The sequence below is a fragment of the Hyla sarda genome, chromosome 6 (assembly GCF_029499605.1).
Source record: "Hyla sarda isolate aHylSar1 chromosome 6, aHylSar1.hap1, whole genome shotgun sequence".
Taxonomy (NCBI): Eukaryota; Metazoa; Chordata; class Amphibia; order Anura; family Hylidae; genus Hyla; species Hyla sarda.
In genome coordinates, this window is record NC_079194.1 from 36,898,495 (window position 1) to 36,926,304 (window position 27,810).

Consider the following 27,810-nt stretch of genomic DNA (forward strand, 5'->3'; position numbering starts at 1 on the left):
GATGTGGGCACCTTGGAGGCGATCAAAGAGTTCAGAGATGAGGGGTAAGGGGTAGCGGTTCTTAACCGTGATTTTATTAAGACCGCGGTAGTCAATGCAAGGACGTAGGGAGCCATCTTTTTTGGACACAAAGAAAAATCCGGCTCCGGCAGGAGAGGAGGATTTACGGATAAAGCCCTTTTTTAGATTCTCCTGGACGTATTCGGACATGGCAAGAGTCTCTGGGGCAGAGAGAGGATAAATTCTGCCCCGGGGTGGAGTAGTGCCCGGGAGGAGGTCGATAGGGCAATCATAAGGCCTGTGAGGAGGTAGAGTCTCAGCTTGTTTTTTGCAGAAAACATCCGCGAAGTCCATATAGGCCTTAGGGAGACCGGTTACTGGAGGAACCACAGAGTTACGGCAAGGGTTACTGGGAACCGGTTTTAGACAGTTCTTGGAACAAGAGGACCCCCAACTCTTGATCTCCCCAGTGGACCAATCCAGGGTTGGGGAATGAAGTTGAAGCCAGGGAAGTCCAAGGAGAATTTCTGAGGTGCAATTGGGGAGGACCAAAAGTTCAATCCTCTCATGATGAGCTCCGATGCTCATAAGAAGGGGCTCCGTGCGGAAACGTATGGTACAGTCCAATCTTTCATTATTTACACAATTGATGTAGAGGGGTCTGGCAAGACTGGTCACCGGGATGTTGAACCTGTAGACGAGAGAGGCCAAAATAAAATTTCCTGCAGATCCAGAGTCCAAGAAGGCCACCGTAGAGAAGGAGAAGGCAGAGGCAGACATCCGCACAGGCACAGTAAGACGTGGAGAAGCAGAGAAGACATCAAGGACTGTCTCACCTTTGTGCGGAGTCAGCGTACGTCTTTCCAGGCGGGGAGGACGGATAGGACAATCCCTCAGGAAGTGTTCGGTACTAGCACAGTACAGGCAGAGGTTCTCCATACGGCGTCGTGTCCTCTCTTGAGGTGTCAGGCGAGACCGGTCGACCTGCATAGCCTCCACGGCGGGAGGCACAGGAACGGATTGCAGGGGACCAGAGGAGAGAGGAGCCGAGGAGACGAAACGCCTCGTGCGAACAGAGTCCATATCTTGGCGGAGTTCCTGACGCCTTTCAGAAAAACGCATGTCAATGCGAGTGGCTAAGTGAATAAGTTCATGTAGATTAGCAGGAATTTCTCGTGCGGCCAGAACATCTTTAATGTTGCTGGATAGGCCTTTTTTGAAGGTCGCGCAGAGGGCCTCATTATTCCAGGACAATTCTGAAGCAAGTGTACGGAACTGTACGGCATACTCGCCAACGGAAGAATTACCCTGGACCAGGTTCAACAGGGCAGTCTCAGCAGAAGAGGCTCGGGCAGGTTCCTCAAAGACACTTCGGATTTCCGAGAAGAAGGAGTGTACAGAGGCAGTGACGGGGTCATTGCGGTCCCAGAGCGGTGTGGCCCATGACAGGGCTTTTCCGGACAGAAGACTGACTACGAAAGCCACCTTAGACCTTTCAGTGGGAAACAGGTCCGACATCATCTCCAGATGCAGGGAACATTGGGAAAGAAAGCCACGGCAAAACTTAGAGTCCCCATCAAATTTATCCGGCAAGGATAAGCGTATCCCAGGAGCGGCCACTCGCTGCGGAGGAGGTGCAGGAGCTGGCGGAGGAGATGACTGCTGAAGCTGTGGTAGTAACTGTTGTAGCATAACGGTCAGTTGAGACAGCTGTTGGCCTTGTTGCGCTATCTGTTGTGACTGCTGGGCGACCACCGTGGTGAGGTCAGCGACAACTGGCAGAGGAACTTCAGCGGGATCCATGGCCGGATCTACTGTCACGATGCCGGCTGGCAGGTAGTGGACCCTCTGTGCCAGAGAGGGATTGGCGTGGACCGTGCTAGTGGACCGGTTCTAAGCCACTACTGGTTTTCACCAGAGCCCGCCGCAAAGCGGGATGGTCTTGCTGCGGCGGTAGTGACCAGGTCGTATCCACTAGCAACGGCTCACCTCTCTGGCTGCTGAAGATAGGCGCGGTACAAGGGAGTAGGCAGAAGCAAGGTCGGACGTAGCAGAAGGTCGGGGCAGGCAGCAAGGATCGTAGTCAGGGGCAACGGCAGAAGGTCTGGAAACACAGGCAAGGAACACACAAGGAACGCTTTCACTGGCACTAAGGCAACAAGATCCGGCAAGGGAGTGCAAGGGAAGTGAGGTAATATAGGGAAGTGCACAGGTGATTACCCTAATTGGAACCACTGCGCCAATCAGCGGCGCAGTGGCCCTTTAAATCGCAGAGACCCGGCGCGCGCGCGCCCTAGGGAGCGGGGCCGCGCGCGCCGGGACAGAACAGACGGGGAGCGAGTCAGGTAGGGGAGCCGGGGTGCGCATCGCGAGCGGGCGCTACCCGCATCGCGAATCGCATCCCGGCTGGCAGCGGGATCGCAGCGCCCCGGGTCAGAGGACGTGACCGGAGCGCTGCAGCGGAGGGAGTGAAGCGAGCGCTCCGGGGAGGAGCGGGGACCCGGAGCGCTCGGCGTAACAGTGAGCCAATATAAATGAAATATAAACTGTGCTTTCATGAATTCCCTTTACACTGTGTTTCAATAAATTTCCTATATACTGTGCTTACACGTCTCAATTAATTCCCTATATACTGTGCTTACATTCCTCTATTAATTTGCTCTATACTGTGCCTCCATTTATTCCCTACATAAATATGCACATACACATATATACTGTACACTGGAACCTACATATACACATGCATACAAGCACATTACAGAAAAGCACATACAGTACATATGAAATATTCACATACAAATGGACAGTGTGACACATACATACAGGTACAAATATACATATAAAAACATATATACAAACACATATATAACATGGAATATATACAAACAGATATAGCGAACAGGCACATCATATATACAGGTACACACATACATTTACATATATATATATATATATATACTGTATTTATTGGGGTATACCACACACCAGCCTATAACACGCACCCTCATTTTTCCAAGGAAATTTGGGTAAAAAAGTTTTTTTACCCAAATATCCTTGTTAAAATGAGTGTGCGTGTAGGTGCGTGTATAAACTCTGGCCACGCAAAAGCTGCTGCAATAACTGCAGCGGCTTCCGCGGGGCCAGAGTCCTCCCACCGCCGCCCGATTCTCACCCCATCCCCGGCTTTCATATTTACCTGTCCTGGGGCATGTTCCTGCAGGCTCTGGTATCGGCGGCGTCCTCCACTGTCGCTGTGGGATGTGCGCTGCGCAATAACGAGTGACATCTCATTGACGTCTCATCAGTGCACAGCAACAGCGTAGGACGCTGCCGATACCGGATCCTGCAGGAGCATGCCCCAGGACAGGTAAATATGAAAGCCGGGGATGGGGAGGGAATCGGGCGGCGGCGGGGGACTCTGGGCCCGCAGAAGCCGCTGCAGTTACATGATTTAAAGCGGCCGCTTTAAATCATTAAACCGCAGCGGTTTCTGCAGAGCCAGAAAGAGTTTATCGGCGTATAACATGCAGATAGACTTTAAGCTAAAAATGTTTGCTTAAAAAATGTGTGTTATACGCCGATAAATACGGTATATACACAAACACACACATACATTCACTCCCATATATACAAATAATTACTTACACAGTAAGTAGTTATTTGTAATCTGCACAGGCAAACACATACAGGTGCACACAAACACACACATATAGACACATCATACAGGCACACATACATTCCCACACACACACATATATATATATATATACACACAGACATACAGATACATACAGGTACACACATACATTCACTCACATATATATATATATACACACCAGTATTTCCCAACCAGGGGGCCTCCAGCTATTGCAGAACTACAAATCCCAACATGCCCGGACATGCCCAGACAGCTGCGAGTTTGAAAGGAAATTACCTGCGGGGAGAGGGTGACACCATGTTCTAGCGCACCAGGTGACACCAATCCAAGCTATACCACAGGCACTGATCAGTGTTATCGGCTCTTCATTAGGAGCACTAATCGGGACAAGCCAGAGACAGGACGGGATCTTCCGCCCATCCGCTGAGCTGTTTTGGACCCAACAATTTCACTGCAGTGGTCCTGATCTAATCTAATCCCCTGAGCTAATTTATTTCCACATATCTAGACGCAATATACACACATAGCTCCCAACCGTCTGGGATCCAGTAGGATATTCCCGCTTTTTGGGGTGATGTCCCGCCGGCCCGAAACGGCCCCCATATGTCCCACATTTAACTGTAATTGCCTCCTAATGAGACTTCTACAGTTAAATGTCGCACTCAGAGGGGCTTTAGCTTGCCATTGGCTTGTCACCCTCTTATTCACACTTGTGCTTGTGGCTGCATTAAGCCAGCAAAACACAAAAGAGAGAGGCTTAGCACAAAGAAAGAAAAGTGGAGAGAAGAGGCAGAGTGGAGGGAGCTGCAGTAGCTGAACGGGAAGAAGACAGAAGACAAGAGCTGCAGGAGGTAAGTATGTGGGTAAGAGTGGAGGGAGACTGCTGCTGCCTACTATGGGGAACTCGCTGCTGCCTTTTATGGGGGAACTGCTGCTGCTTACTATGGGGGAAACTGCTGCTTCTTATTATGGGGGAAACTGCTGCTGCCTACTATGAAGAAACCGCTGCTGCCTACTATGGGGGAAACTGCTGCTGCTTACTATGGAGGGACTGCTGCCTACTATGGGGGACTGCTGCTGCCTACTATGGGGGAAACTGCTGCTGCATACTATGGGGGAAACTGCTGCTGCTGCCTACTATGGAGGGAGTCTTCTGCCTACTATGGGGGCAATCTTTTGCCTGAAGTGCAGGACAACTGCTGCCCACTGTGGGGAAACTGTTGCCTACTATGGAGGTACTGTTGCCTACTATGGGAGACTGCTGCCTACTATGATGGGAATCTGTTGCTTACTATGAGGGGAATCTGCTGCCTACCTAATGTGGGGACATCTGCTGCCTACTATGGGGGGAATCTGCTGCCTACTAGGGGAGGACTTCTGCCTACATAATGTAGGAGGCCTTTTGCTGCCTTCTATGGGGGATTTCTGCCTACCTAATGTGGGAGACATCTTCTGCCTACCTAATGTGGGGGGCTTCTGCTGCCTACCTTATGTGTGGGACTATCTACTACGTTTCTGCCTAGCTAATGTGGGGGCTACCTACATAGCTTACATGGAGGTTTTCATACAGGAGATACAGCTATCTGGGGGATTTACCTACAGGGAAAACACTCTTTGGGGTGTGGGGGGGGGGGGGAACCTACCTACTTGAGGCGAGGCACCTATGTGATGGGAGAAACTACCTGAAGGGACCTGTCTACCTACAGGAGTGACCTAATCCACTTATCTACCCACTCAACTAAGGGAGGCATCATTCTTTATTACAGTTTGGGGCATAATTGTTCTGGGAAAAGTGCAGAGCCTAAAATGTTTTTTCCCGCCATGCTCTCCAGAGATGAGTCATAGCTGGAAGAAATCATCATGGCGGTCCAAGCTAGATGGAGAAGGGAAAGAAAAGTGAACAACTTCAGAGAATCAGAGAAGATGTCTCCTGTGAGTCATCATCCTGTAGGCATGGTTAGGGCACAACTGAGGGTGTGGTTAGGGGTGTGGCTTGTCCCCCTTTTTGATTTGTTAGGGTGCCCAGGTCCTTAAGTGCAGCAGAAATGTTTTGTACCCTTCTCTAGATCTGTGCCTTATCACAATCAGTTTCTGACCTCTACAGGCAGTTGTTTCTCCCCTTGGCTTGTCAGCTGTGAGACCTTATATAGATAGGGCCATGTTTTTCCAAATCATGTCTAATCAGCTGAATTTACCACAGCTGACTCCAACCGAGATGTAGAAAATCTTTAAGATGATCAGAAGAAATAAGAGGCCCCCAGAGCAAAATTTCAAGTACCATAGCGAAAGGTCTGAATACTTATGTCCATGCTTTTCCTTTTAAATAAAATTGCAAAGATTTCTAAAATCTTGTTTTTACATTCTGATTATGGAGTCCTGAGCTCAGAATGATGGGGAAAACTTGATTTTTTAAGTTAAAGGGGTACTCCGGCCCTAAGACATCTTATCCCCATCCAAAGGGGAGGAAATAATGAAAATGCAAAAATAAAAATTCCTGTGTCCTTAAGGCCAAAATGGCCTGTGTCCTTAAGGGGTTAAAATTTTCATTTATCTTTTGCTTATGTACAGATTATCTGAAATATATATATATTACATTTCCTCTTATATACTTTTTCATGTTATTGTATTTTATAATATGAAGGATTATTGTTCCATTTTAGCTCCCTTGGTGAAGTTACGAGATCCATATTAGTATTCCACTTTGAATCCTTTCATATACTGCCGATCTATACCAGGTTTTATTTATACCTAATGTTGGTAGCTAAAGGGAGGGTTATCTTCTATATATAAATCAGATATGCAGACCCCTGAGCTCATGATATTATTATACTGCTGCTGAAGAAAGCATCTACGGAGGTCCTGAAACGCATCAAGCTATAGTGTGCCACCACCAGTATAAAACTATATTGCATTTCTGCTTATAGGTCCATAAGGATTCATCTTTGCCATCAAAAATGTCACACAGGTACCTGATGTTAATCAAAGTATCCAGCGCACGCTTCCATTGTATTCCACGAGGACGCCGCCGACTGACTCATCCCTGGACCGCACCTATCCCCTCTAAGGCCCCTTTCACACTGTCATTGCTCCATTAACCCCTTCAGGACGGAGCCCATTTTGGCCTTAAGGACCGGAGCGTTTTTTGCACATCTGACCACTGTCACTTTAAACATTAATAACTCTGGAATGCTTTTAGTTATCATTCTGATTCCGAGATTGTTTTTTCGTGACATATTCTACTTTAACATAGTGGTAAATTTTTGTCGATACTTGCATCCTTTTTTGGTGAAAAATCCGTAAATTTGATGAAAAATTTGAAAATTTTGCATTTTTCTAACTTTGAAGCTTTCTGCTTGTAAGGAAAATGGATATTACGAATACATTTTTTTTTGGTTCACATATACAATATGTCTACTTTATATTTGCATCATAAAATTGATGAGTTTTTACTTTTGGAAGACACCAGAGGGCTTCAACGGTCAGCAGCAATTTTCCGATTTTTCACAAAATTTTCAAACTCAGTATTTTTCAGGGACCAGTTCAGGTTTGAAGTGGATTTGAAGGGTCTTCATATTAGAAATACCCCATAAATGACCCCATTATAAAAACTACACCCCCCAAAGTATTCAAAATGACATTCAGTCAGCGTTTTAACCCTTTAGGTGTTTCACACGAATAGCAGCAAAGTGAAGGAGAAAATTCACAATCTTCATTTTTTACACTCACATGTTCTTGTAGACCCAATTTCTGAATTTTTACAAGGGGTAAAAGGACAAAATTTTTACTTGTATTTGTAGCCCAATTTCTCTCGAGTAAGCACATACCTCATATGTCTATGTAAAGTGTTCGGCGGGCGCAGTAGAGGGCTCAGAAGGGAAGGAGCGACAAGGGGATTTTGGAGAGTACGTTTTTCTGAAATGGTTTTTGGGGGGCATGTTACCTTTAGGAAGCCCTTATGGTGCCAGAACAGCAAAAAAAAACCACATGGCATACCATTTTGGAAACTAGACCCCTCGGGGAATGTAACATGGGATAAAGTGAACCTTAATACCCCACAGGTGTTTCACGACTTTTGCAAATGTAAAAAATAAATAAAAAATTTAACCTAAAATGCTTGTTTTCCCCCAAAAATTTTATTTTTAAAAAGGGTAATAGCAGAAAATACCCCTAAAAATTTGAAGCCCAATTTCTCCCGATTCAGAAAACACCCCATATGGAGGTGAAAAGTGCTCTGCTGGCGCACTACAGGTCTCAGAAGAGAAGGAGTCACATTTGGCTTTTTGAACGCAAATTTTGCTCTGGGGGCATGCCGCATTTAGGAAGCCCCTATGGTGCCAGGATAGCAAAAAAAAAACCACATGGCATACCATTTTGGAAACTAGACCCCTCGGGGAACGTAACAAGGGGTTAAGTGAACCTTTATACCCCACAGGTGTTTCACGACTTTTGCATATGTAAAAAAATTTTTTTTTTTTTACCTAAAATGCTTGTTTTCCCAAAAATTTTACATTTTTAAAAAGGGTAAAAGCAGAAAATACCCCCCAAAATTTGTAACACAATTTCTCCCGAGTACGGCGATACCCCATATGTGACCCTAAACTGTTGCCTTGAAATACGACAGGGCTCCAAAGTGAGAGCGCCATGCGCATTTGAGGCCTAAATTAGGGACTTGCATAGGGGTGGACATAGGGGTATTCTACGCCAGTGATTCCCAAACAGGGTGCCTCCAGCTGTTGCAAAACTCCCAGCATGCCTGGACAGTCAACGGCTGTCCGACAATACTGGGAGTTGTTTTGCAACAGCTGGAGGCTCCGTTCTGGAAACAGTGGTGTACCAGACGTTTTTCATTTTTATTGGGGAGGGGAGGGGGGCTGTGTAGGGGTATGTGTTTATGTAGTGTTTTTACTTTTTATTTTATTTTTTGTGTTAGTGTAGTGTAGTGTTTTTAGGGTACAGTCGCACGGGCGGGGGTTCACAGTAGTTTCTCGCTGGCAATTTGAGCTGCAGCAGAAAGTTTGCGGCAGCTCAAATTTGCAGCCCGATACTTACTGTAAGCCTCCGCCCATGTGAGTGTACCCTGTACGTTCACATTGGGGGGGGGGGGGACATCCAGCTGTTGCATAACTACAACTCCCAGCATGCCCGTTGGCTGTCGGTGACTGCTGAGAGTTGCAGTTTTGTAACAACTGTAGGCACACTGGTTATGTATCACTGAGTTTGTGACCTAACTCAGTGTTTCACAACCAGTGTGCCTCCAGCTGTTGCAAAACTACAACTCCCAGCATGTACGGTGCATGGTGTACGGCGACTGCTGAGAGTTGTAGTTTGCAACAGCTGGAGGCACACCGGTCGTGAAACACTGAGTTAGGTAAAAAAAAACTGAGTTTCACAACCAGTGTGCCTTCAGCTGTTGCAAAACTACAACTCTCAGCAGTCACCGACAGCCAACGGGCATGCTGGGAGTTGTAGTTATGCAACCAGCAGATGCACCACTACAACTCCCAGCATGCACTTTAGCTGTTTGTGCAAGCTGGGAGTTGTAGTTATACAACAGCTGAAGGTACACTTTTCCATAGAAAGAATGTGCCTCCAGCTGTTGCAAAACCATAAGTCCCAGCATGCCCATAAGGGAATGCTGGGAGTTGTGGTGGTCTGCCTCCTGCTGTTGCATAACTACAGCTCCCAGCATGCCCTTTTTGCATGCTGGGAGCTGTTGCTAAGCAACAGCAGGAGGCTGTCACTCACCTCCAACGATCCAGACGCTGCAGGTCAGTCCCGCCGCCGCAGCTGCTCCTGGGGCCCCGATCCCAACAGGGGCGCCGGGGATCGGGGTCCCCAGCACCGGGGGTCGTCTTCCCGCACCCGCTCACGTCCTCCAGAAGAGGGGCGGAGCGGGTGCGGGAGTGACACCCGCAGCAGGCGCCCTGATTGGTCGGCCGGTAATCCGGCCGACGAATCAGGGCGATCGTGAGGTGGCACCAGTGCCACCTCACCCCTGCAGGCTCTGGCTGTTCGGGGCCGTCAGAGACGGCCCCGAACAGCCAGTAATTCCGGGTCACCGGGTCACCGGAGACCCGATTGACCCGGAATCGCCGCAGATCGCTGGACTGAATTGTCCAGCGATCTGCGGCGATCGCCGACATGGGGGGGGCATAATGACCCCCCTGGGCGATATGCCGGGATGCCTGCTGAACGATTTCAGCAGGCATCCGGCTCCGGTCCCCAACCGGCTAGCGGTGGGGGCCGGAATTCCCACGGGCGTATGGATACGCCCTCGGTCCTTAAGGACTCGGGATTCAGGGCGTATCCATACGCCCTATGTCCTGAAGAGGTTAAAGTCTCTCTCTCTCTTTTATTTATTTTTTTTTTTTGTGTGACTTTAACGGCCGTTCTCGTGATGGGGCACAGCGGGCAACAATGGGTCTCAACAGCTCCCATTTACTATTATGGGGGCCGTTGGGCACCGTTTTTTTTACGGGAATAACGGAAGAAAAAGACGGCGCAAGCAATTTTTTTTCTTCCGCTATTCTCCCCGGCTCCCCTGACGGATGTCACGCTGCCGTGTCCTAACGGCAGTGTGAAAGAAGCATAAGACTCTCCCCTCTAAGAAGTTTCTGCAGCTACAGCCGTCTGTGACAGCGCTTGCCCGCTCAGTGGGCGGGAGCGATATCCATCCAGCGCTCAAATTGTGTCAGTCACGGGCTGGCGAAGACCAGCCTGCACCATCCAACAGACAAGCCGGGAACCAGGTCAGGTGTGCGGTACATAGTACCTTGGCTTCCCCATACAGAGGATACCTGGACCGGAGCTTTAAAAGCTTAGTTGTGGAAGCTATTTAACTGAGTTATTAGTCCATTTCTAAGCCGGAACTTAGCATTAACCCCAATTACAACAAGCGATAACCCCCAATTACCCTGGTACCCACTGCCACAGGAGTGCCGTGAAGAGACGGTACCAACAAGCCTGGAGCGTCAAAAATGGCACTCCTGGGCCAAGGCGGTAACAGGCTGGCATTACTTAGGCGGGGAGGGCCAGTAACAATTGCCTGGTATCATTAGGCTGTTGCTGGTTGGTTGGTATTTGGCTGAGAATGAAAATATGGGTAACCACACATGTTTTTTGCAAAAACAAACAAAACAAAAACAAAACAAAAACATGTGGTTCGACTCATTTTTTTTCTCAGCCAGATACCAAACAAACAGTAACAGCCTGAAGTTACTAGGGTGGGTGAGGACCATTGTTACTGGCCCTCCCCAGCCTAAATAACGCCAGCCTGTTATCGCCTAGGCCCAGGAGCGGCTCCTTTGTCTGGCTGTAATTTCATATTTCCTACAGGAGCTGTGATCACTTGATAAATCCCTGACCACTGTGTTGTGTCCCGGTACCGTATTGCATACAGTACCTAGTGTGGTGGTCCCCAAAGTCAGAGTAACTACGCTCAGGTAGGGTCCCCAAGGTGGGACAGCCCCTAGTCGTCTCTTCTCAACTCTATTTATATACTGTTAATATGTATATATTTCGTAATAATGTATATTTAATATAATGTATAGTACTTACCTTGTTTAGCGTTGCAGGACCTTCGGTCATGTGACCATGTTAATATCCTCTATGGTATGTTGGAGGACCTTTGGAGGTCCTTGGGTCACGTGTTACCCACAATCCTTTGAAATGGTGATTGACACAAGTATGGACCAATTAGCATTAGTGCAGCCCCTGCCCATATAAGGGAGCTGTAGCCAATTATCGCTCTCTTGGGTTGCTGCTCTCGTGGATGCCAAACTAGCAGGATGGATCTGCGCAACTTGCAAAGACATGCTGTGCCTGAAAAACCTACCGGCCTCAGCGGAACTTAAACTGTGAGTTCTAAACTACCCCCGCTAAAGCTAGCGTGACTACTGGACCGCAACTAATCCACTAAATCCAATGGAAGAGCGCATATTTTCCTAAAGACTCTAAACTGCTAAAGTCCCAACCTTTGTCAATCTCCAAAGAAAGCTTGCATGTATAGCAACTGTTCCGGTTATGAAGCTTGCATAAAATCTTCAGTAAAAGTTACAACTGTTTCAGAAAACTTTCCGGTTGTGGACATTCCATTATAATCTACCTCCCTATCGCTCTTGGGAAGGGTGGCGGTAGCACAAGCATTACTGAGGAGCAAGCAAAAGGTATAGATCAGCTCACCAAAGTCCATATGAAACAAGCATCTGGTTGAAGTCCAGGAGCACGGATGCAGGGAGCCGTCACTCCCCGTAGTACAGAGAAAGGAAAGATAGCAAGGGTCCAGCTCCCGGGTATGCAGAGATCCAATAAAACCTAACCTTTAATTCGTGCACATTAAAAACATGGACAAGATTGCCACATGGTGGTAAGTGACATGTCACTTAAAAAAGGGGGGGGGGGTGAAATGCCGACGCGTTTCGAGCTATCGCTCTTAGTCATGGCGTTGGCACCTTGTCACTTAAATAAATATTTACACTGGCATATAGCCAGGTCCCACCATGAATCAAACTCCCCGCCTCCCGTCCAACAGGATGTGACGTGGCGTGGAAAGAGTAGCTGGGTGAAAAATAGACCAGGTGAAACCTAATCAAAGTGTTGCATGGAGCTAATTAACCCATGAATAGCCTTTAGTATAAGATAGTGAAATGAAATTATGATATAACACATACAAATACCAAACTTCCCCTGATTGCACACTAGAATGTATGTGTGCCTATCATATATAGGGAAAATGTACCAATAATATGATGTCACAGACAAGGTATACACTTGATCTATATATATATCAGTGAATAGTATAAAAAAAAAACACCTGTATATTGAAAAAATGTGCTATGGCCCCAAGAGAAAGACGTCTCGTATTATAAGGCTATATGATGTACCGATATATGCATATGCATATGTGCCACATAATGTGTGCACTCATGTCCTACACAGCGCATGCACATACTTATCCATATGGGATATTTAAAAAGACAAAAACAATACCATAAACCAGGATCAAACACTGACTTTTCACCCAGCTACTCTTTCCACGCCTCGTCACATCCTGTTGAGTTTGATTCATGGTGGGACCTGGCTATATGCCAGTGTATATTTAAACCCCCCGAGTGACTAGGTGCCAACGCCATGACTAAGAGTGATAGCTCGAAACGCGTCAGCATTTCACCTCCCTTTTTTTAAGTGACATGTCACTTGCCACCACGTGGCAATCTTGTCCATGTTTTTAATGTGCACAAATTAAAGTTTAAGTTTTATTGGATCTCTGCATACCCGGGAGCTGGACCCGTGCCATCTTTCCTTTCTCATTACTGAGGACCCCTCATCCTGGCGTCACGAATAGCAAGGGTTAACAATCACCCTTTAGTAACCGCACAGCTACACTCCCCATACCCAACTCCCCCAGGCTATCACATAGCTTTTTGGCATCCTACGAACAGGATTCGGGTGTGTGCCTACAGCTGTTGCCACCAAGTAAAGTGTACTCCCCCTATGTAAAAGACTGTATTAATGTGTTACGAAGCACCATCCAAGAATACGGAATTGTGTGTATGGGGCCGCGTGCAGAGAGTACACGCGAAAAGTAAAGGGGGAGGTGAAAATTTATTTGCTGAGACAATGTGTAAAGTGAGAAATTAATTTATGCTACGATCCTCTGGTCCGGTCAGCAATGCAAGAGTTAATCCGCTGCCGGAAAAGCACGCGAAGAAAGCCTGCGCTGCGCCATGACCTGCCCCTGGACGTGGCTACCAAGTAAATGTGTCGCAGCCGAAAGGGAACTTAAATTCACTGCTGTTGTTTCCGGGGGGACAGGAAGTTGGGGCTCCGCCAATGATGTCCTTCCGGACGGCAGCCATTTTGGCAAAGCCCATTATAAAGGGAGCCCTGCACAGCGACCTCTGTAGTCTGCACAGAGGAGAGTTAAAGAGTACAAACATGGCAGAGATCAGCGTTCCACATGGCGTGAGCATCAAGATGGCACCGGAACAAAGGAAAGTTGCGGCGGTCGCAGCCCAACTGTTCCACGATCTTTCCGATCGTCTGCAGTGGTTATCATTGGATGAAGAGGGGGCCTGCAATCTTCCCCCACTGCCCGATGATGAGGACGACTGGCCGGATACCCCTCCAAGAAAAGCCGCTGGGACATCTGGAGGATCCTCACCAGTGAGACTGTCCCCTCACCACTGGACATGGGGTTCGTGGGCTGAGATCCCGAAGGAGGAATCCTCTGTAAGTACACCATCAGAGGCTGTCTTCTCTTCCTCCACCAGTCCTGAGACAGAAATTCCCCTGTCCGCCTTGCAGAGTGCACGACCGTGCTCACCAAAATTGCCCCAATGGGTCTTTGGGGATGAACCTGATTTGATATAATACATGCATGATGTTCTTCAACCCCTGCCTGGGAAACCCCTTCCACCGGTTCCTAAGGCACAGCAGGAAAGGGCCTGTCAGGAGGCCGAAGTAGCCGACTTGATGGACAAGCTAAAGGCCAGAGAACACAGAGAACAGAGAACTTAATGCCCCTAAACATGTTCATCTGCCTCATGAGGAGAGGATCCGCTATCAAGAGAACACCAAAGAGATGGAGGCACTCTTCATACGCATGTGGGATCATCCCCGAGAAGAGGAGAAGCCCTTGGAACGTCGTAGAACAACAGTGGCCAAGTTCGACAAGGTCAGAGGTTACGGTACCCTTCTTGATTGCTGCACCGGCTATACTATCCTCGTAAACCAGCGAGCTGTACAGAGGCCATATCTCCACAAAAAGTTCCATTCCCTGGAGGTGGGTGAGATAGTGGAGTACACCCCCGCCCAGGGCCTGCGAGGAGAGTGGGCTGCCGCAGTCACCAGACCAGCCGCTCCAACCCAGCTGCCTTTCAAGTACTTTCCTTCTAATGATTGGGAAGCGGACCCCTTCCAGCTGAGGCCAAAATTGCCTGCTCCTTATGCCTCCACCTACGAACCCAAGGAGGAGTCTCTACAGCAGCAGCCACTTCCTTCTACCTTCAACAAAGTACCCTGGCCTACTCCTGTCCAGGAGGTTTGGCCTCGACCACGGGTACCAACCGAAGTACCTAGGCCTACTCCTGAAGAGGAGGTTTGGTCTGCCCACCAGGTACCAACAAAAGTGCTGTGGCCCACTCCCGACAAGGAGGTGGGGCCGAATCAACCAGCACCAACTGTAAGTCTCAATCCTACAGTGTCACACTCTACCCTTACTAGTGTGGTGTGGGAGAGCCACATTAACTATTCACCTGCTTGTGATCCTAAGAGGGGTAGAGTCTCTAGGCGAGGAGCAGGATGTCATCGCCAGAGTTTTGCCTGAACTATGACACTATTTTTGTCTTAAAGTTTTTGTCTTCACAGACTTTTTGCAATGTTTAAAGGGGTACTCCGGTGAAAACCTTTTTTCTTTTAAATCAACTGGTGGCAGAAAGTTAAACATATTTGTAAATTACTTCTATTAAAAAAACTTAATCCTTCCTGTACTTATTAGCTGCTGAATACTACAGAGGAAATTATTTTCTTTTTGGAATGCTCTCTGATGACATCACGAGCACAGTTCTCTCTGCTGACGTTATTATAATAATAATAATAACGCTTTATTTATTGTTGTCCTTAGTGGGATTTGAACCTAAGTCCCCAGCACTGCAAGGCAGCAGTGCTAACCACTGAGCTGCCCTTAGCATACATCTGCTATGCATGGTTGCTAAAGTGGACAGAGATGTCAGCAGAGAACACTGTGCTCGTGATGTCATCAGTGTTACAAAAAGAAAGGAATTTCCTCTGTAGCATTCAGCAGCTAATAAGTACTGGAAGGATTAAGATTTTTTAATAGAAGTAATTTACAAATATGTTCATCTTTCTGCCACCAGTTGATTTAAAAGAAAAAAGGTTTTCACCAGAGTACCCCTTTAAGCAATGTGCCTAGCAGGACTATGCTAAGACTGTTCAAGTTGAAACCCTAACCGTCAAGCTTTTGTGCCTGGTCCTTAGACCAAGAGACTCCTAGTGGTAGGAGATTCGTAAGTGTGTGCCCGGCTACTAGGTCTAGCCGTGAAGTTTAGACTCTTAGTGCAGGTGGACTACTGATCCTTGCGCGTCCGTTTACATGTATATACCTCAATAGTAACGTGACATTCTTTGCACTTATCAGGTGAATGCACCTGAACCCTGTTGGAGTGTTTAATAAATGTTTGTGCTAAGGTAACTCAATGCTAATGGTTATTGTACACGGATAAAATTAGCCTTGTACACGTGTACATAAAAAAATTTAAATAATAGGTGTTGTAAGAGTTTCTAGTAGGTGGCTTTCTCAGCTCCTCTGAGGATAACATTTTTGTTAACCCTCACTAACACCGTCTCAAAGGTCCACTTACCCGTAAGGTATCAAGACTGACCTCTGACCTCATAGTACTACACACAGAGTACCCCAAAGTAATCACTTAAGTGTACTTACCTCACTTAAACTTAGTACACCATACAAAAAAAAAGCATCTCACACTCAAGTAAATGCTTTTGGGAATTGTAGCTAATGTCATTTTCCAATTCCTGCCACTGTTATGTACACTAACTCTTCTCTCTCCTACGTGTGCGAGATGCCCTGCATGGCCAGTAGGTGCTCTTGCGAGCTAAAAATAATACACGTAATCAAAAGGTAACCTAGGTAAGGTTTATCTGTTGTGTTCTAGGGATAAGAGCGTGTAGCCAATGGACCCTAGTAGCCAGTTTTATTGGTAGAAAGCCTCAGGCAAGCCAGTAAAGTTTACAGTGTACTAAACAGGAAAGTAAAATGGCAAAAATGTATAGTGAGATGCAAAATGTCTAGTAAGCTTTAAAAATGTTATGTAGGATGTATTTCATGCAAATAATATCATCCTGTTACTAAATTCATGTTACCTAACAATCCTGTTCATGAGTTTACCCAAACAAATGTATGTACCTCAGAAAAAGTTAAGTAGCTTTATAATGTTGTTACCTGATCTTCACTTCGTCCCTCTGTCTTAGGGGACAGACATCGAGGTCGACTTATTTTAATTAAGGGGGTTTGTGGTATCCCAGTACCGTATTGCATACTGTACCTAGTGTGGTGGTCCCCAAAGTCAGAGTAACTACGCTCAGGTAGGGTCCCCCAGGTAAGACAGCCCCTAGTTGCCTCTTCTCAACTCTACTTCTATACTGTTAATATGTATATATTTCGTAATAAGGTATATTTAATATAATGTATAGTACTTACCTTTGTTTAGCATTGCAGGACCTTCCGTCATGTGACATGTTAATATCCTCTATGGTATGTTGGGGGACCTTTGGAGGTCCTTGGGTCACGTGTCACCCACAATCCTTTGTAATGGTGATTGACACAAGTATGGACCAATTAGAATTAGTCCAGCCCCTGCCCATATAAGGGAGCTGTAGCCAATTATCGCTCTCTTGGGTTGCTGCTCTCGTGGATGCCGGACTAGCAGGATGGATCTGCGCTACTTGCAAAGACACGCTATGCCTGAAAAACCTACCGGCCTCAGCGGAACTTAGCAACTTTTCCGGTTATGAAGCTTGCATAAAATCTTCAGTAAAAGTTACAACTGTTTCAGAAAACTTTCCGGTTGTGGACATTCCATTATTATCTACCTCCCTATCGCTCTTGGGAAGGGTGGCGGTAGGACAAGCATTACTGGGGAGCCCTCACCCTGGCATCACGAATAGCAAGGGTTAACAAGCACCCTTTAGTAACGGCACAGTTACACTCCCCATACCCAACTCCCCCAGGCTATCACAACTGCAAAGTGAAAACTTAAATTCCCTTTAGTAAGCTCTTTTGTAGCTTTTTGCTTACAGCCAAAAGCCTACTTTTTGTAAGCAAAAAAAGAGCTCTAAATCCCTTGATAAATCTCCCCCAATGTGATTATGAGTCTGAAATGCTCTAATTAAAAAGTTGCAGAAAAGTTGTACAGGGACTGGTTGTGTACACTTTGTGAGACAAATTTAGACTAAATTTTAAACTGTTTGATGATTTTCCTCAAACAGTGTGTTAAATTTTGGGGTGAATTTTCTCCATTTTAGAAGCTATGTACAGTAAATATGTCCAGCAAATTATACATTTATAAAAATAAGTCTCTCTGAAATATCAAATTTTTGTATTACCGTATATACTCGAGTATAAGCCGAGTTTTTCAAAACGATTTTTCGTGCTGAAAACACTGATGTCGAAGGCCACAGTGGTATTCAACCTGCGGACCTCCAGAGGTTTCAAAACTACAACTCCCAGCAAGCCCGGACAGCCGATGGCTGCCCGGGCTTGCTGGGAGTTGTAGTTTTGAAACATCTGGAGGTCCGCAGGTTGAAGACCACTGTATCAGACATTGACAAGCGCTGATGAAGAAGGTGGGGGGGGGGTGGCTGATGACATGTGGTGATGATGAAGGGGGGGTGTGGGATGATGACAAGGGGATGATGAAGGGGGGCTGGGATTATGACAAGGGGATGATGAAGGGGGGTGGGGATGATGACAAGGGGATGATGAAGGGGGGTGTGGGGTGATGACAAGGGGATGATGAAGGGGGGAGGGGATGATGACAAGGGGATGATGAAGGGGGGAGGGGATGATGACAAGGGGATGATGAAATGGGGGTGTGGGGTGATGACAAGGGGATGATGAAGGGTGGGGTGTGGGATGATGACAAGGGGATGATGAAGGGGGGGTGGGATGATGACAAGGGGATGATGAAGGGGGGTGTGGGATGATGACAAGGGGATGATGAAGGGGGGGTGTGGGGATGATGACAAGGGGATGATGAAGGGGGGGTGGGATGATGACAAGGGGATGATGAAGGGGTGTGTGGGATGATGACAAGGGGATGATGAAGGAGGGTGTGGGGATGATGACAAGGGGATGATGAAGGGGGGGTGTGGGATGATGACAAGGGGATGATGAAAGGGGTGTGTGGAATGATGACAGGGGGATGATGACAGGCGGTGATGATGAAGGGGGGATGATGACAGGGTGATGATGATGAGGGTGTTAATGACGGGGGTCTGGATGATGACATGGGGGGATGATGTATTTCCCACCCTAGGCTTATACTCGAGTCAATAACTTTTCCTGGGATTTTGGGGTGAAATTAGGGGCCTCGGCTTATATTCGGGTTGGCTTATACTCGAGTATATACGGTATGACAGTGACCATTTAATGGCTGCTCTATTATTTCTCTGGTATCAGTACTACTCCCCCTCCCATAGACTTGCATAGCAGGGGTGGGGCGTGACGTCACACAGGGGGCGGAGTCATGACATCGCGATACTCCGGCCCCGTGGTTGGCTCCTGGCAGTTTGTGAGCTTGCAGCGTGGTGTGCAGCTCAAAGAGGTGGGTGCCGAATGCAAGATTGTGGGGTCCCCAGCGGCGGGACGCCCGTGGTCAGACATCTTATCCCCCTATCCTTTGGAAAGGGGATAAGATGTCTTAGGGCCGGAGTACCCCTTTAACCACTTAAGGACCAAGGACGTTCTGGAACGTCCCCGCACCCTGGGCTTTAAGGACCAAAGATGTTCCAGAATGTCCTGGTGTTTCTCTGGTCTCTGCCGCGCGCCGGGCAGAGATCGGAAGCGGATGCCTGCTGAAATGATTCAGCAGGCATCCAGGGCAAACGCCGAGGGGGGCCATGTCGGCCCCCCATGTCGGCGATTGTCGCAAATTGCAAGGGAAATCGCCCCTGCGATCTGCGGCGTTGCCACGCTGATCGGGTCTCTGGGACCCGACCACCCGGTAATTTTGCTTAATCCCGGTTGTCACAGACAGCCAGGACAATGCTGAAGTATAGGAGCGAGGTGGCGATTCCGGCCCCTGGAAGTCCAGAGAGAACGAGAGGAAGACCGGAGGACGCGGCGGGGGATGGGGGAGTGCTGGGGCCCGGCCCTGGTACTTACCTTGTCCCTGAAGACCCGGATCCCGGCAGCGGAGACGGCGGCGGTGGCGACAGGTGAGTGGATCTTCAGCGGCGTTGCGGGACCTTTGCAGCAGTCCAGCCATAAAGCGATCTGGACTGCTCCATCTGGTCCCCTTACACTACAACTCCCAGCATGCCCAGACAGCCCTTGGCATCTGGGCATGCTGGGAGTTGCAGTTTTGCAACATCTGGAGGTCCACAGTTTGGAGACCACTGTGCCCTTCCAGATGTTGCAAAACTACACATCCTCAGCATGCCATTACTGTCCAGGCATGCTGGGAGTTGTAGTTCTGTAACATCTGGCCCTTCAGATGTTGCAGAACTACAATTCCCAGCATGTCTGGACAGTTTTGGCATACTGGGAGTTGTAGTTTTGCAACATCTGGAAGGGCACAGATTGGGAACCACTGTATTAGTGATCTGCAAACTGTAGTCCTCCAGATGTTGCAAAACTACAACTCCAAGCATGCTGCGAGTTGTAGTTCGGCAACATCTGGCTCTAAAGATGTTGCCGAACTACTACTTCAAGCATGCCTGAGAATGCTTGGAGTTGTGGTTTTGCAACAACTGGAGGCACACTGTTTGGGAAACATTGTCTGTTTCCTAACTCAGTGTTCCCCAACCCGTGTGTCTCCAGCTGTTGCAAAACTATAACTACCAGCATGCACTGATAGACCATGCATGCTGGGAATTCTAGTTTTGCAACAGCTGGAGGTCCCCCCCCTGTGAATGTACAGGGTACATTCACATGGGCAGGGGGCTTACAGTGAGTATCAGGCTGCAAGTTTGCGATGCAGCAAATTTTGCGCGGCAGCTCAAACTCGCAGCGGGAAACTTGCTGTAATCCCCCGTCCGTGTGACTGTACCCTAAGAACACTACACTACACTACACTAACACAAAATAAAATAAAATAAAAAGTAAAAAACACTACATATACACATACCCCTACACAGCCCCCCTCCCCTCCCCAATAAAAAGGAAAAACGTCTGGTACGCCACTGTTTCCAAAATGGAGCCTCCTGCTGTTGCAAAACAACAACTCCCAGTATTGCCGGAAAGCCGTTGACTGTCCAAGCATGCTAGGAGTTTTGCAACAGCTGGAGGCACCCTGTTTGGGAATCACTGGCGTAAAATACCCCTATGTCCACCCCTATGCAAAACCCTAATTTAAGCCTCAAATGCCATGGCGCTCTCACTTTGGAGCCCTGTCGTATTTCAAGGCAACAGTTTAGGGCCACATATGGGATATCGCCGTACTCGGGAGAAATTGCCTAACAAATTTTGGGGGGCTGTTTCTCCTTTCATCCCTTATGAAAAGGTGAAGTTGGGGTCTACACCAGCATGTTAGTGCAAAAAAAATACATTTTTTACATTAACATGCTAGTGTTGCCCTATACTTTTCATTTTGACAAGAGGTAAAAGGGAAAAAAGCCCCCCAAAATTTGTAATGCAATTTCTCCCGACTACGGAGATACCCCATATGTGGGCGCAAAGTGCTCTGGGGGCGCACAACAAGGCCCAGAAGGGAGGGTGATTTTAGGTGATTTGCACAGGGGTGGCTGATTGTTACAGGGGTTTTGACAAACGCAAAAAAAACAAAACCCCACATGTGACCCCATTTCGGAAACTACACCCCTCACGGAATGTAATGAGGAGTGCAGTGAGAATTTACACCCCACTGGTGTCTGACAGATCTTTGGAACAGTGGGCTGTGGAAATTAAAAATTTTGTACAGCCCACTGTTCCAAAGATCTGACAGACACCAGTGGGGGGTAAATGCTCACTGTACCCCTTGTTACGTTCCTCAAGGGGTCTAGTTTCCAAAATGGTATGGCATGTGTTTTTTTTTCTGCTGTCCGGGAACCATAAGGGCTTCCTAAATGTGACATGCCCCCCGAGCAAAATTTGCTCTCCAAAAGCCAAATGTGAAACACATTTTAGTGAAAAAATGTTTTTTTTTTTTTTTACATATGCAAAAGTCGTGAAACACCTGTGGGGTATTAAGGCTCACTTAATTCCTTGTTACATTCCTCAAGGGGTCTAGTTTCCAAAATGGTATGCCATGTGTTTTTTTTGCTGTTCTGGCACCATAGGGGCTTCCTAAATGCAACATGCCCCCCAAAAACCATTTCAGAAAAACGCACTCTCCACAATCCGCTCCTTCCCTTCTTTGCTCTCCAAAAGCCAAATGTGACTCCTTCTCTTCTGTGCATTGTAGTTCGCCAGCAGTGCACTTTAGGTCCACTTATGGGGTACCTTCATACTCAGAAGAGATGGGGTTACAAATTTTGGGGGGTCTTTTCTGCTATTAACATTTGCAAAAATGTGAAATTTATGGGGAAACACACATTTTAGTAAAAAAAACATTTTTTTTTTACATATGCAAAAGTCGTGAAACCCCTGTGTGGTATTAAGGCTCACTTTATTCCTTGTTATGTTCTTAAAGGGGTCTAGTTTCTAAAATTTTATGCCATGTGTTTTGTTTTTTTTGCTGTCCTGGCACCATAGGGGCTTCCTAAATGCGACATGCCCCCGAGCAAAATTTGCTCTAAAAAAGCCAAATATGACTCCTTCTCTTCTGAGCATTGTAGTTCGCCCGTAGTGCACTTCAGGTCAACTTATGGGGTACCTCATACTCAGAAAAGATGGGGTTACACATTTTGGGGGGTATTTTCTGCTATTAACCCTTGCAAAAATGTAAAATTTGGGGGAAACACACATTTTAGTGAAAAAATGTTTTTTTTTTTTTTTTTTTTTTTACATATGCAAAAGTCGTGAAACACCTGTGGGGTATTAAGGCTCACTTAATTCCTTGTTACATTCCTCAAGGGGTCTAGTTTCCAAAATGGTATGCCATGTGGGTTTTTTTTTTTGCTGTTCTGGCACCATAGGGGCTTCCTAAATGCAACATGCCCCCCAAAAACCATTTCAGAAAAACGCACTCTCCACAATCCGCTCCTTCCCTTCTGAGCCCTCTACTGCGCCCGCCGAACACTTTACATAGACATATGAGTTATGTGCTAACTCGAGAGAAATTGAGCTACAAATAGAAGTATACATTTTCTCCTTTTACCCCTTGTAAAAATAAAAAAATTGGGTCTACAAGAACATGCGAGTGTAAAAAATGAAGATTGTGAATTTTCTCCTTCACTTTGCTGCTATTCCTGTGAAACACCTAAAGGGTTAAAACGCTGACTGAATGTCATTTTGAATACTTTGGGGGGTGCAGTTTTTATAATTGGGTTATTTATGGGGTATTTCTAATATGAAGACCCTTCAAATCCATTTCAAACCTGAACTGGTCCCTGAAAAATAGTGAGTTTGAAAATTTTGTGAAAAATTGGAAAATTGCTGCTAAACTTTGAAGCCCTCTGGTGTCTTCCAAAGTAAAAACTCATTAATTTTATGATGCAAACATAAAGTAGACATATTGTATATGTGAATCAAAAAAAAAATATTTGGAATATCCATTTTCCTTACAAGCTTCAAAGTAAAAAAAATTCTACATTTTAACATTTTTCATCAAATTTTGGGATTTTTCACCAAGAAAGGATGCAAGTTACCACAAAATTTTACCACTATGTTAAAGTAGAATATGTCACGAAAAAAACAATCTTGGAATCAGAATGATAACTAAAAGCATTCCAGAGTTATTAAAGGAGTACTCCGGCACGCACTTTTTTCCTTTTATCCCGTCCGGGCTGCAAAATAAAAGAAAACACACTTTCTCTTACCTGCCAACGAGCCCCCGGAGCTCCGGTATACTCCGGTACAGGTGTTCGGTCCCCGGGCTGTATTCTTCTTACATCCTATTAGCCCGGCACGTCACACGGAGATTCAGCCTATCACTGGCCGAGACGGGACATCGCTGCAGCTGGTGATAGGCTGAAGCTCCATGTGACGTGCCGGGCTAACAGGAAGTAAGAAGAATACAGCCCGGGGACCGAACACCTGTACCGGAGTGTACCGGAGCTCCGGGGGCTCGTTGGCAGGTAAGAGAAAGTTTGTTTTCTTTTATTTTGCTGCCCGGACGGGATAAAAGGAAAAAAGTGCGTGCCGGAGTACTCCTTTAATGTTTAAAGTGACAGTGGTCAGATGTGCAAAAAACGCTCTGGTCCTAAGGTGTAAAATGGCCTGGTCCTTAAGGGGTTAAAGCATTGGACAGCAGTATTATATGTGCAGTGTAAAGCAATATCATATAAGCCATGTATGGTAGTATTATACAAGCCATGTATGTTAGTATTATATGAGCCATGTATGGTAGTATTATATGAGCCATGTATGGTAGTATTATATGAGCCATGTATGGTAGTATTATATGAGCCATGTATGTTAGTATTATATGAGCCATGTATGGTAGTATTATATGAGCCATGTATGGTAGTATTATATGAGCCATGTATGGTAGTATTATATGAGCCATGTATGGTAGTATTATATGAGCCATGTATGGTAGAATTATATGAGCCATGTATGGTAGAATTATATGAGCCATGTATGGTAGTATTATATGAGCCATGTATGGTAGTATTATATGAGCCATGTATGGTAGTATTATATGAGCCATGTATGGTAGTATTATATGAGCCATGTATGGTAGTATTATATGAGCCATGTATGGTAGTATTATATGAGCCATGTATGGTAGTATTATATGAGCCATGTATGGTAGTATTATACGAGCCATGTATGGTAGTATTATACGAGCCATGTATGTTAGTATTATACGAGCCATGTATGGTAGTATTATATGAGCCATGTATGGAAGTATTATATGAGCCATGTATGGTAGTATTATATGAGCCATGTATGGTAGTATTATATGAGCCATGTATGGTAGTATTATATGAGCCATGTATGGTAGTATTATATGAGCCATGTATGGTAGTATTATATGAGCCATGTATGGTAGTATTATATGAGCCATGTATGGTAGTATTATATGAGCCATGTATGGTAGTATTATATGAGCCATGTATGGTAGTATTATATGAGCCATGTATGGTAGTATTATATGAGCCATGTATGGTAGAATTATATGAGCCATGTATGGTAGTATTATATGAGCCATGTATGGTAGTATTATATGAGCCATGTATGGTAGTATTATATGAGCCATGTATGGTAGTATTATATGAGCCATGTATGGTAGTATTATATGAGCCATGTATGGTAGTATTATATGAGCCATGTATGGTAGTATTATATGAGCCATGCATGGTAGTATTATATGAGCCATGTATGGTAGTATTATATGAGCCATGTATGGTAGTATTATATGAGCCATGTATGGTAGTATTATACGAGCCATGTATGGTAGTATTATACAAGCCATGTATGTTAGTATTATACGAGCCATGTATGGTAGTATTATACGAGCCATGTATGGAAGTATTATATGAGCCATGTATGGTAGTATTATATGAGCCATGTATGGTAGTATTATATGAGCCATGTATGGTAGTATTATATGAGCCATGTATGGTAGTATTATATGAGCCATGTATGGTAGTATTATATGAGCCATGTATGGTAGTATTATATGAGCCATGTATGGTAGTATTATATGAGCCATGTATGGTAGAATTATATGACCCATGTATGGTAGTATTATATGAGCCATGTATGGCAGTATTATATGAGCCATGTATGGTAGTATATAAGCACTGTACAACAGTATTATGTGAGCAGTGTGTGACAGTATTATACAAAAACTTCACAGCAGTATTATATTAGCACTAGACAGCACTATTGTATGTGCAGTATATAGCAGTAATATCTTAGCCATGTATGGTAGTATTTGAGCAGGGTACTGAATTATTATAAGTACTATATGACAGTGCAGTCACCCCCGACTTACGATAGCCCCGACATACCATCATTTCAACATTAGTGTTGAGCAGCATAGGCCATATTCGAATTTGCGATATTTCGCGAATATATGGACGAATATTCGTCATATATTCGCTAAATTCGCATATTCGTAATATTCACGTTTTATTTTCGCATATGCAAATTTTTGCATATGCGAAAATTAGCATATACAAAAATTCACATATGCGAAAATTAGCACCTTCTTTACACCACACAAGCTGGAAGCAGAGAGGGATGATCACTGTGATGTGTACTGTGACAAAAAATATATTCGCATTATATTTTCGCATATGCGAAAATTTGCATATACTAAAATTAGCAGACACAAAAATTTGCATGTGCGAAAATTAGCACATGCAAAGATTTGCATAATCGAAAATTTGCGTATGCGGAAATTAGTATATGCAAATTTTCCCATATGCGAAAATTCGCATGCCAGTCTCACACAGTAGTATTAGAGCCTTCATTACACCACACAAGCTGGAAGCAGAGAGGGGTGATCACTGTGATGTGTACTGTGAAAAAAAACAACAATATTTGTAATTACGAATATTTAGTGCTATATTCTCGAATATTCGCATTGTGAATATTCGCGAGCAACACTAGTCGCGAATTCGAGAATATTCGCGAATATAGCACTATATATTCGTAACTACGAATATTGTTTTTTTTTTTTGTTTTTTTGTTTTTTGTCACAGTACACATCACAGTGATCATCCCTCTCTGCTTCCAGCTTGTGTGGTGTAAAGAAGGTGCTAATTTTCGCATATGCTAATTTCCGCATATGTGAATTTTTGTATATGCTAATTTTCGCATATGCAAAAATTTGCATATGCGAAAATAAAACGTGAATATTACGAATATGCGAATTTAGCGAATGTATGACGAATATTCGTCCATATAGTCGCGAAATATCGCGAATTCGAATATGGCCTATGCCGCTCAATACTAGTCTTGATTAGTGTTGAGCGGCATAGGCCATATTCAAATTCGCGATATATCGCGAATATATGGACGAATATTCATCATATATTCGCTAAAGTCGCATATTCGTAATATTCGCGGTTTATTTTCGCATATGCGAAAATTCGTGCATACGAAAATTTGCATATGCGAAAATTGGCATATACAAAAATTAGCATATGCTAAAATTTGCATTTGCGAAAATTCGCACGCCAGTCTCACACAGTAGTATTAGAGCCTTCTTTACACCACACAAGCTGGAAGAAGAGAGGGATGATCACTGTGATGTGTACTGTGGAAAAAAAAAAAAAAGAATTGTCGTAATTACGAATATGTAGTGCTGTATTCGCGAATATTCGCAAGTTCACGAATATGCGATATTCGGGAATAAAATTTGCATTGCGAATATTCGCGAGCAACACTAGTGAAGAATCTCCCCCATTGAGTCTGCCAGAGCCGCAGTGATCTGTGTAAGAAACCTATGGGCCCCGGCTGTTAGGGCCACCAAATGATATTACACATACTGGGGGAGATTTATCAAAACCTGTGCAGAGGAAGAGTGGTGCAGTTGCCCATAGCAACCAATCAGATTGCTTCTTTCATTTTCCACAGGCCTCTTTAGAGGCCTGTGGAAAATGAAAGAAGCAATCTGATTGGTTGCTATGGGCAACTGCCCCACTCTTCCTCTGCACAGGTTTTGATAAATCTCCCCCACTGAGTGTCTGGTTAGGAGAAACAAATATAATGTACCCACAGGGAGTAGCGCCATTTTTATAAAAATTGCCAAAAATCCCTGAGATAAGTCATGCAGAATATGTTAAAAAGCTTTTTGGATTTTCAGCCAATCAGAAAGCAACACTACTAGTTGTTTGATTTTCAGCCAATCAGAAAGCAGCACGACTCAAATAGAACTCCCGTGAGGTCACACATGTGATGTCATCACCATTGTCATTGGTGAGGGGCCTAAACTGTAGGAACCTAGGATTGCAACTTCATACCCGCCTGTGACTGGTAAGTATCACATCTTTTTGTCCAGTTCCATGTGCATTTCTATAATAAACATGTAACTAATCTCTCTTTTCTTTTCCTTTCTTAGATGCACACCTTCCAGGCTGTGGGGCAGCACATACACTGACACTTTGGCCCAAATTCTAGAGGTAACCTCCTTTAGTATGCCCAGAGGAAGGGCAGTACAGTAGCCATGGATTCCCTACAGGTTTCCTCCCCTCTGGAGGTTTTTCCTGTCCTGAGTTAGTTACTGTCCGCTCTTTGTGAGTGATGGAGGTTACATAAAATCCCTACACAAACATTTTTGTAAATAATAAATAAAGTTCCCTTTGTTTAAACTGTTCTTTGACTTGTTCGACTCATT

At 45.4% G+C, this 27,810-nt stretch overlaps 1 protein-coding gene and 1 long non-coding RNA gene across 2 annotated transcripts in view; one reads left to right on the forward strand and one right to left on the reverse strand.

The window, feature by feature from the left end:
• The window catches only part of LOC130277423 (integumentary mucin C.1-like), a 63,603-nt gene that overhangs the window by 14,426 nt on the left and 21,367 nt on the right, over positions 1-27,810 (reverse strand). The gene's annotated exons all lie outside the window — the stretch shown is intronic.
• Positions 27,087-27,789, forward strand: LOC130275485 (uncharacterized). The gene is made up of 2 exons (XR_008844796.1): positions 27,087-27,449; positions 27,535-27,789. It is a non-coding gene; the product is annotated as an uncharacterized LOC130275485 (long non-coding RNA).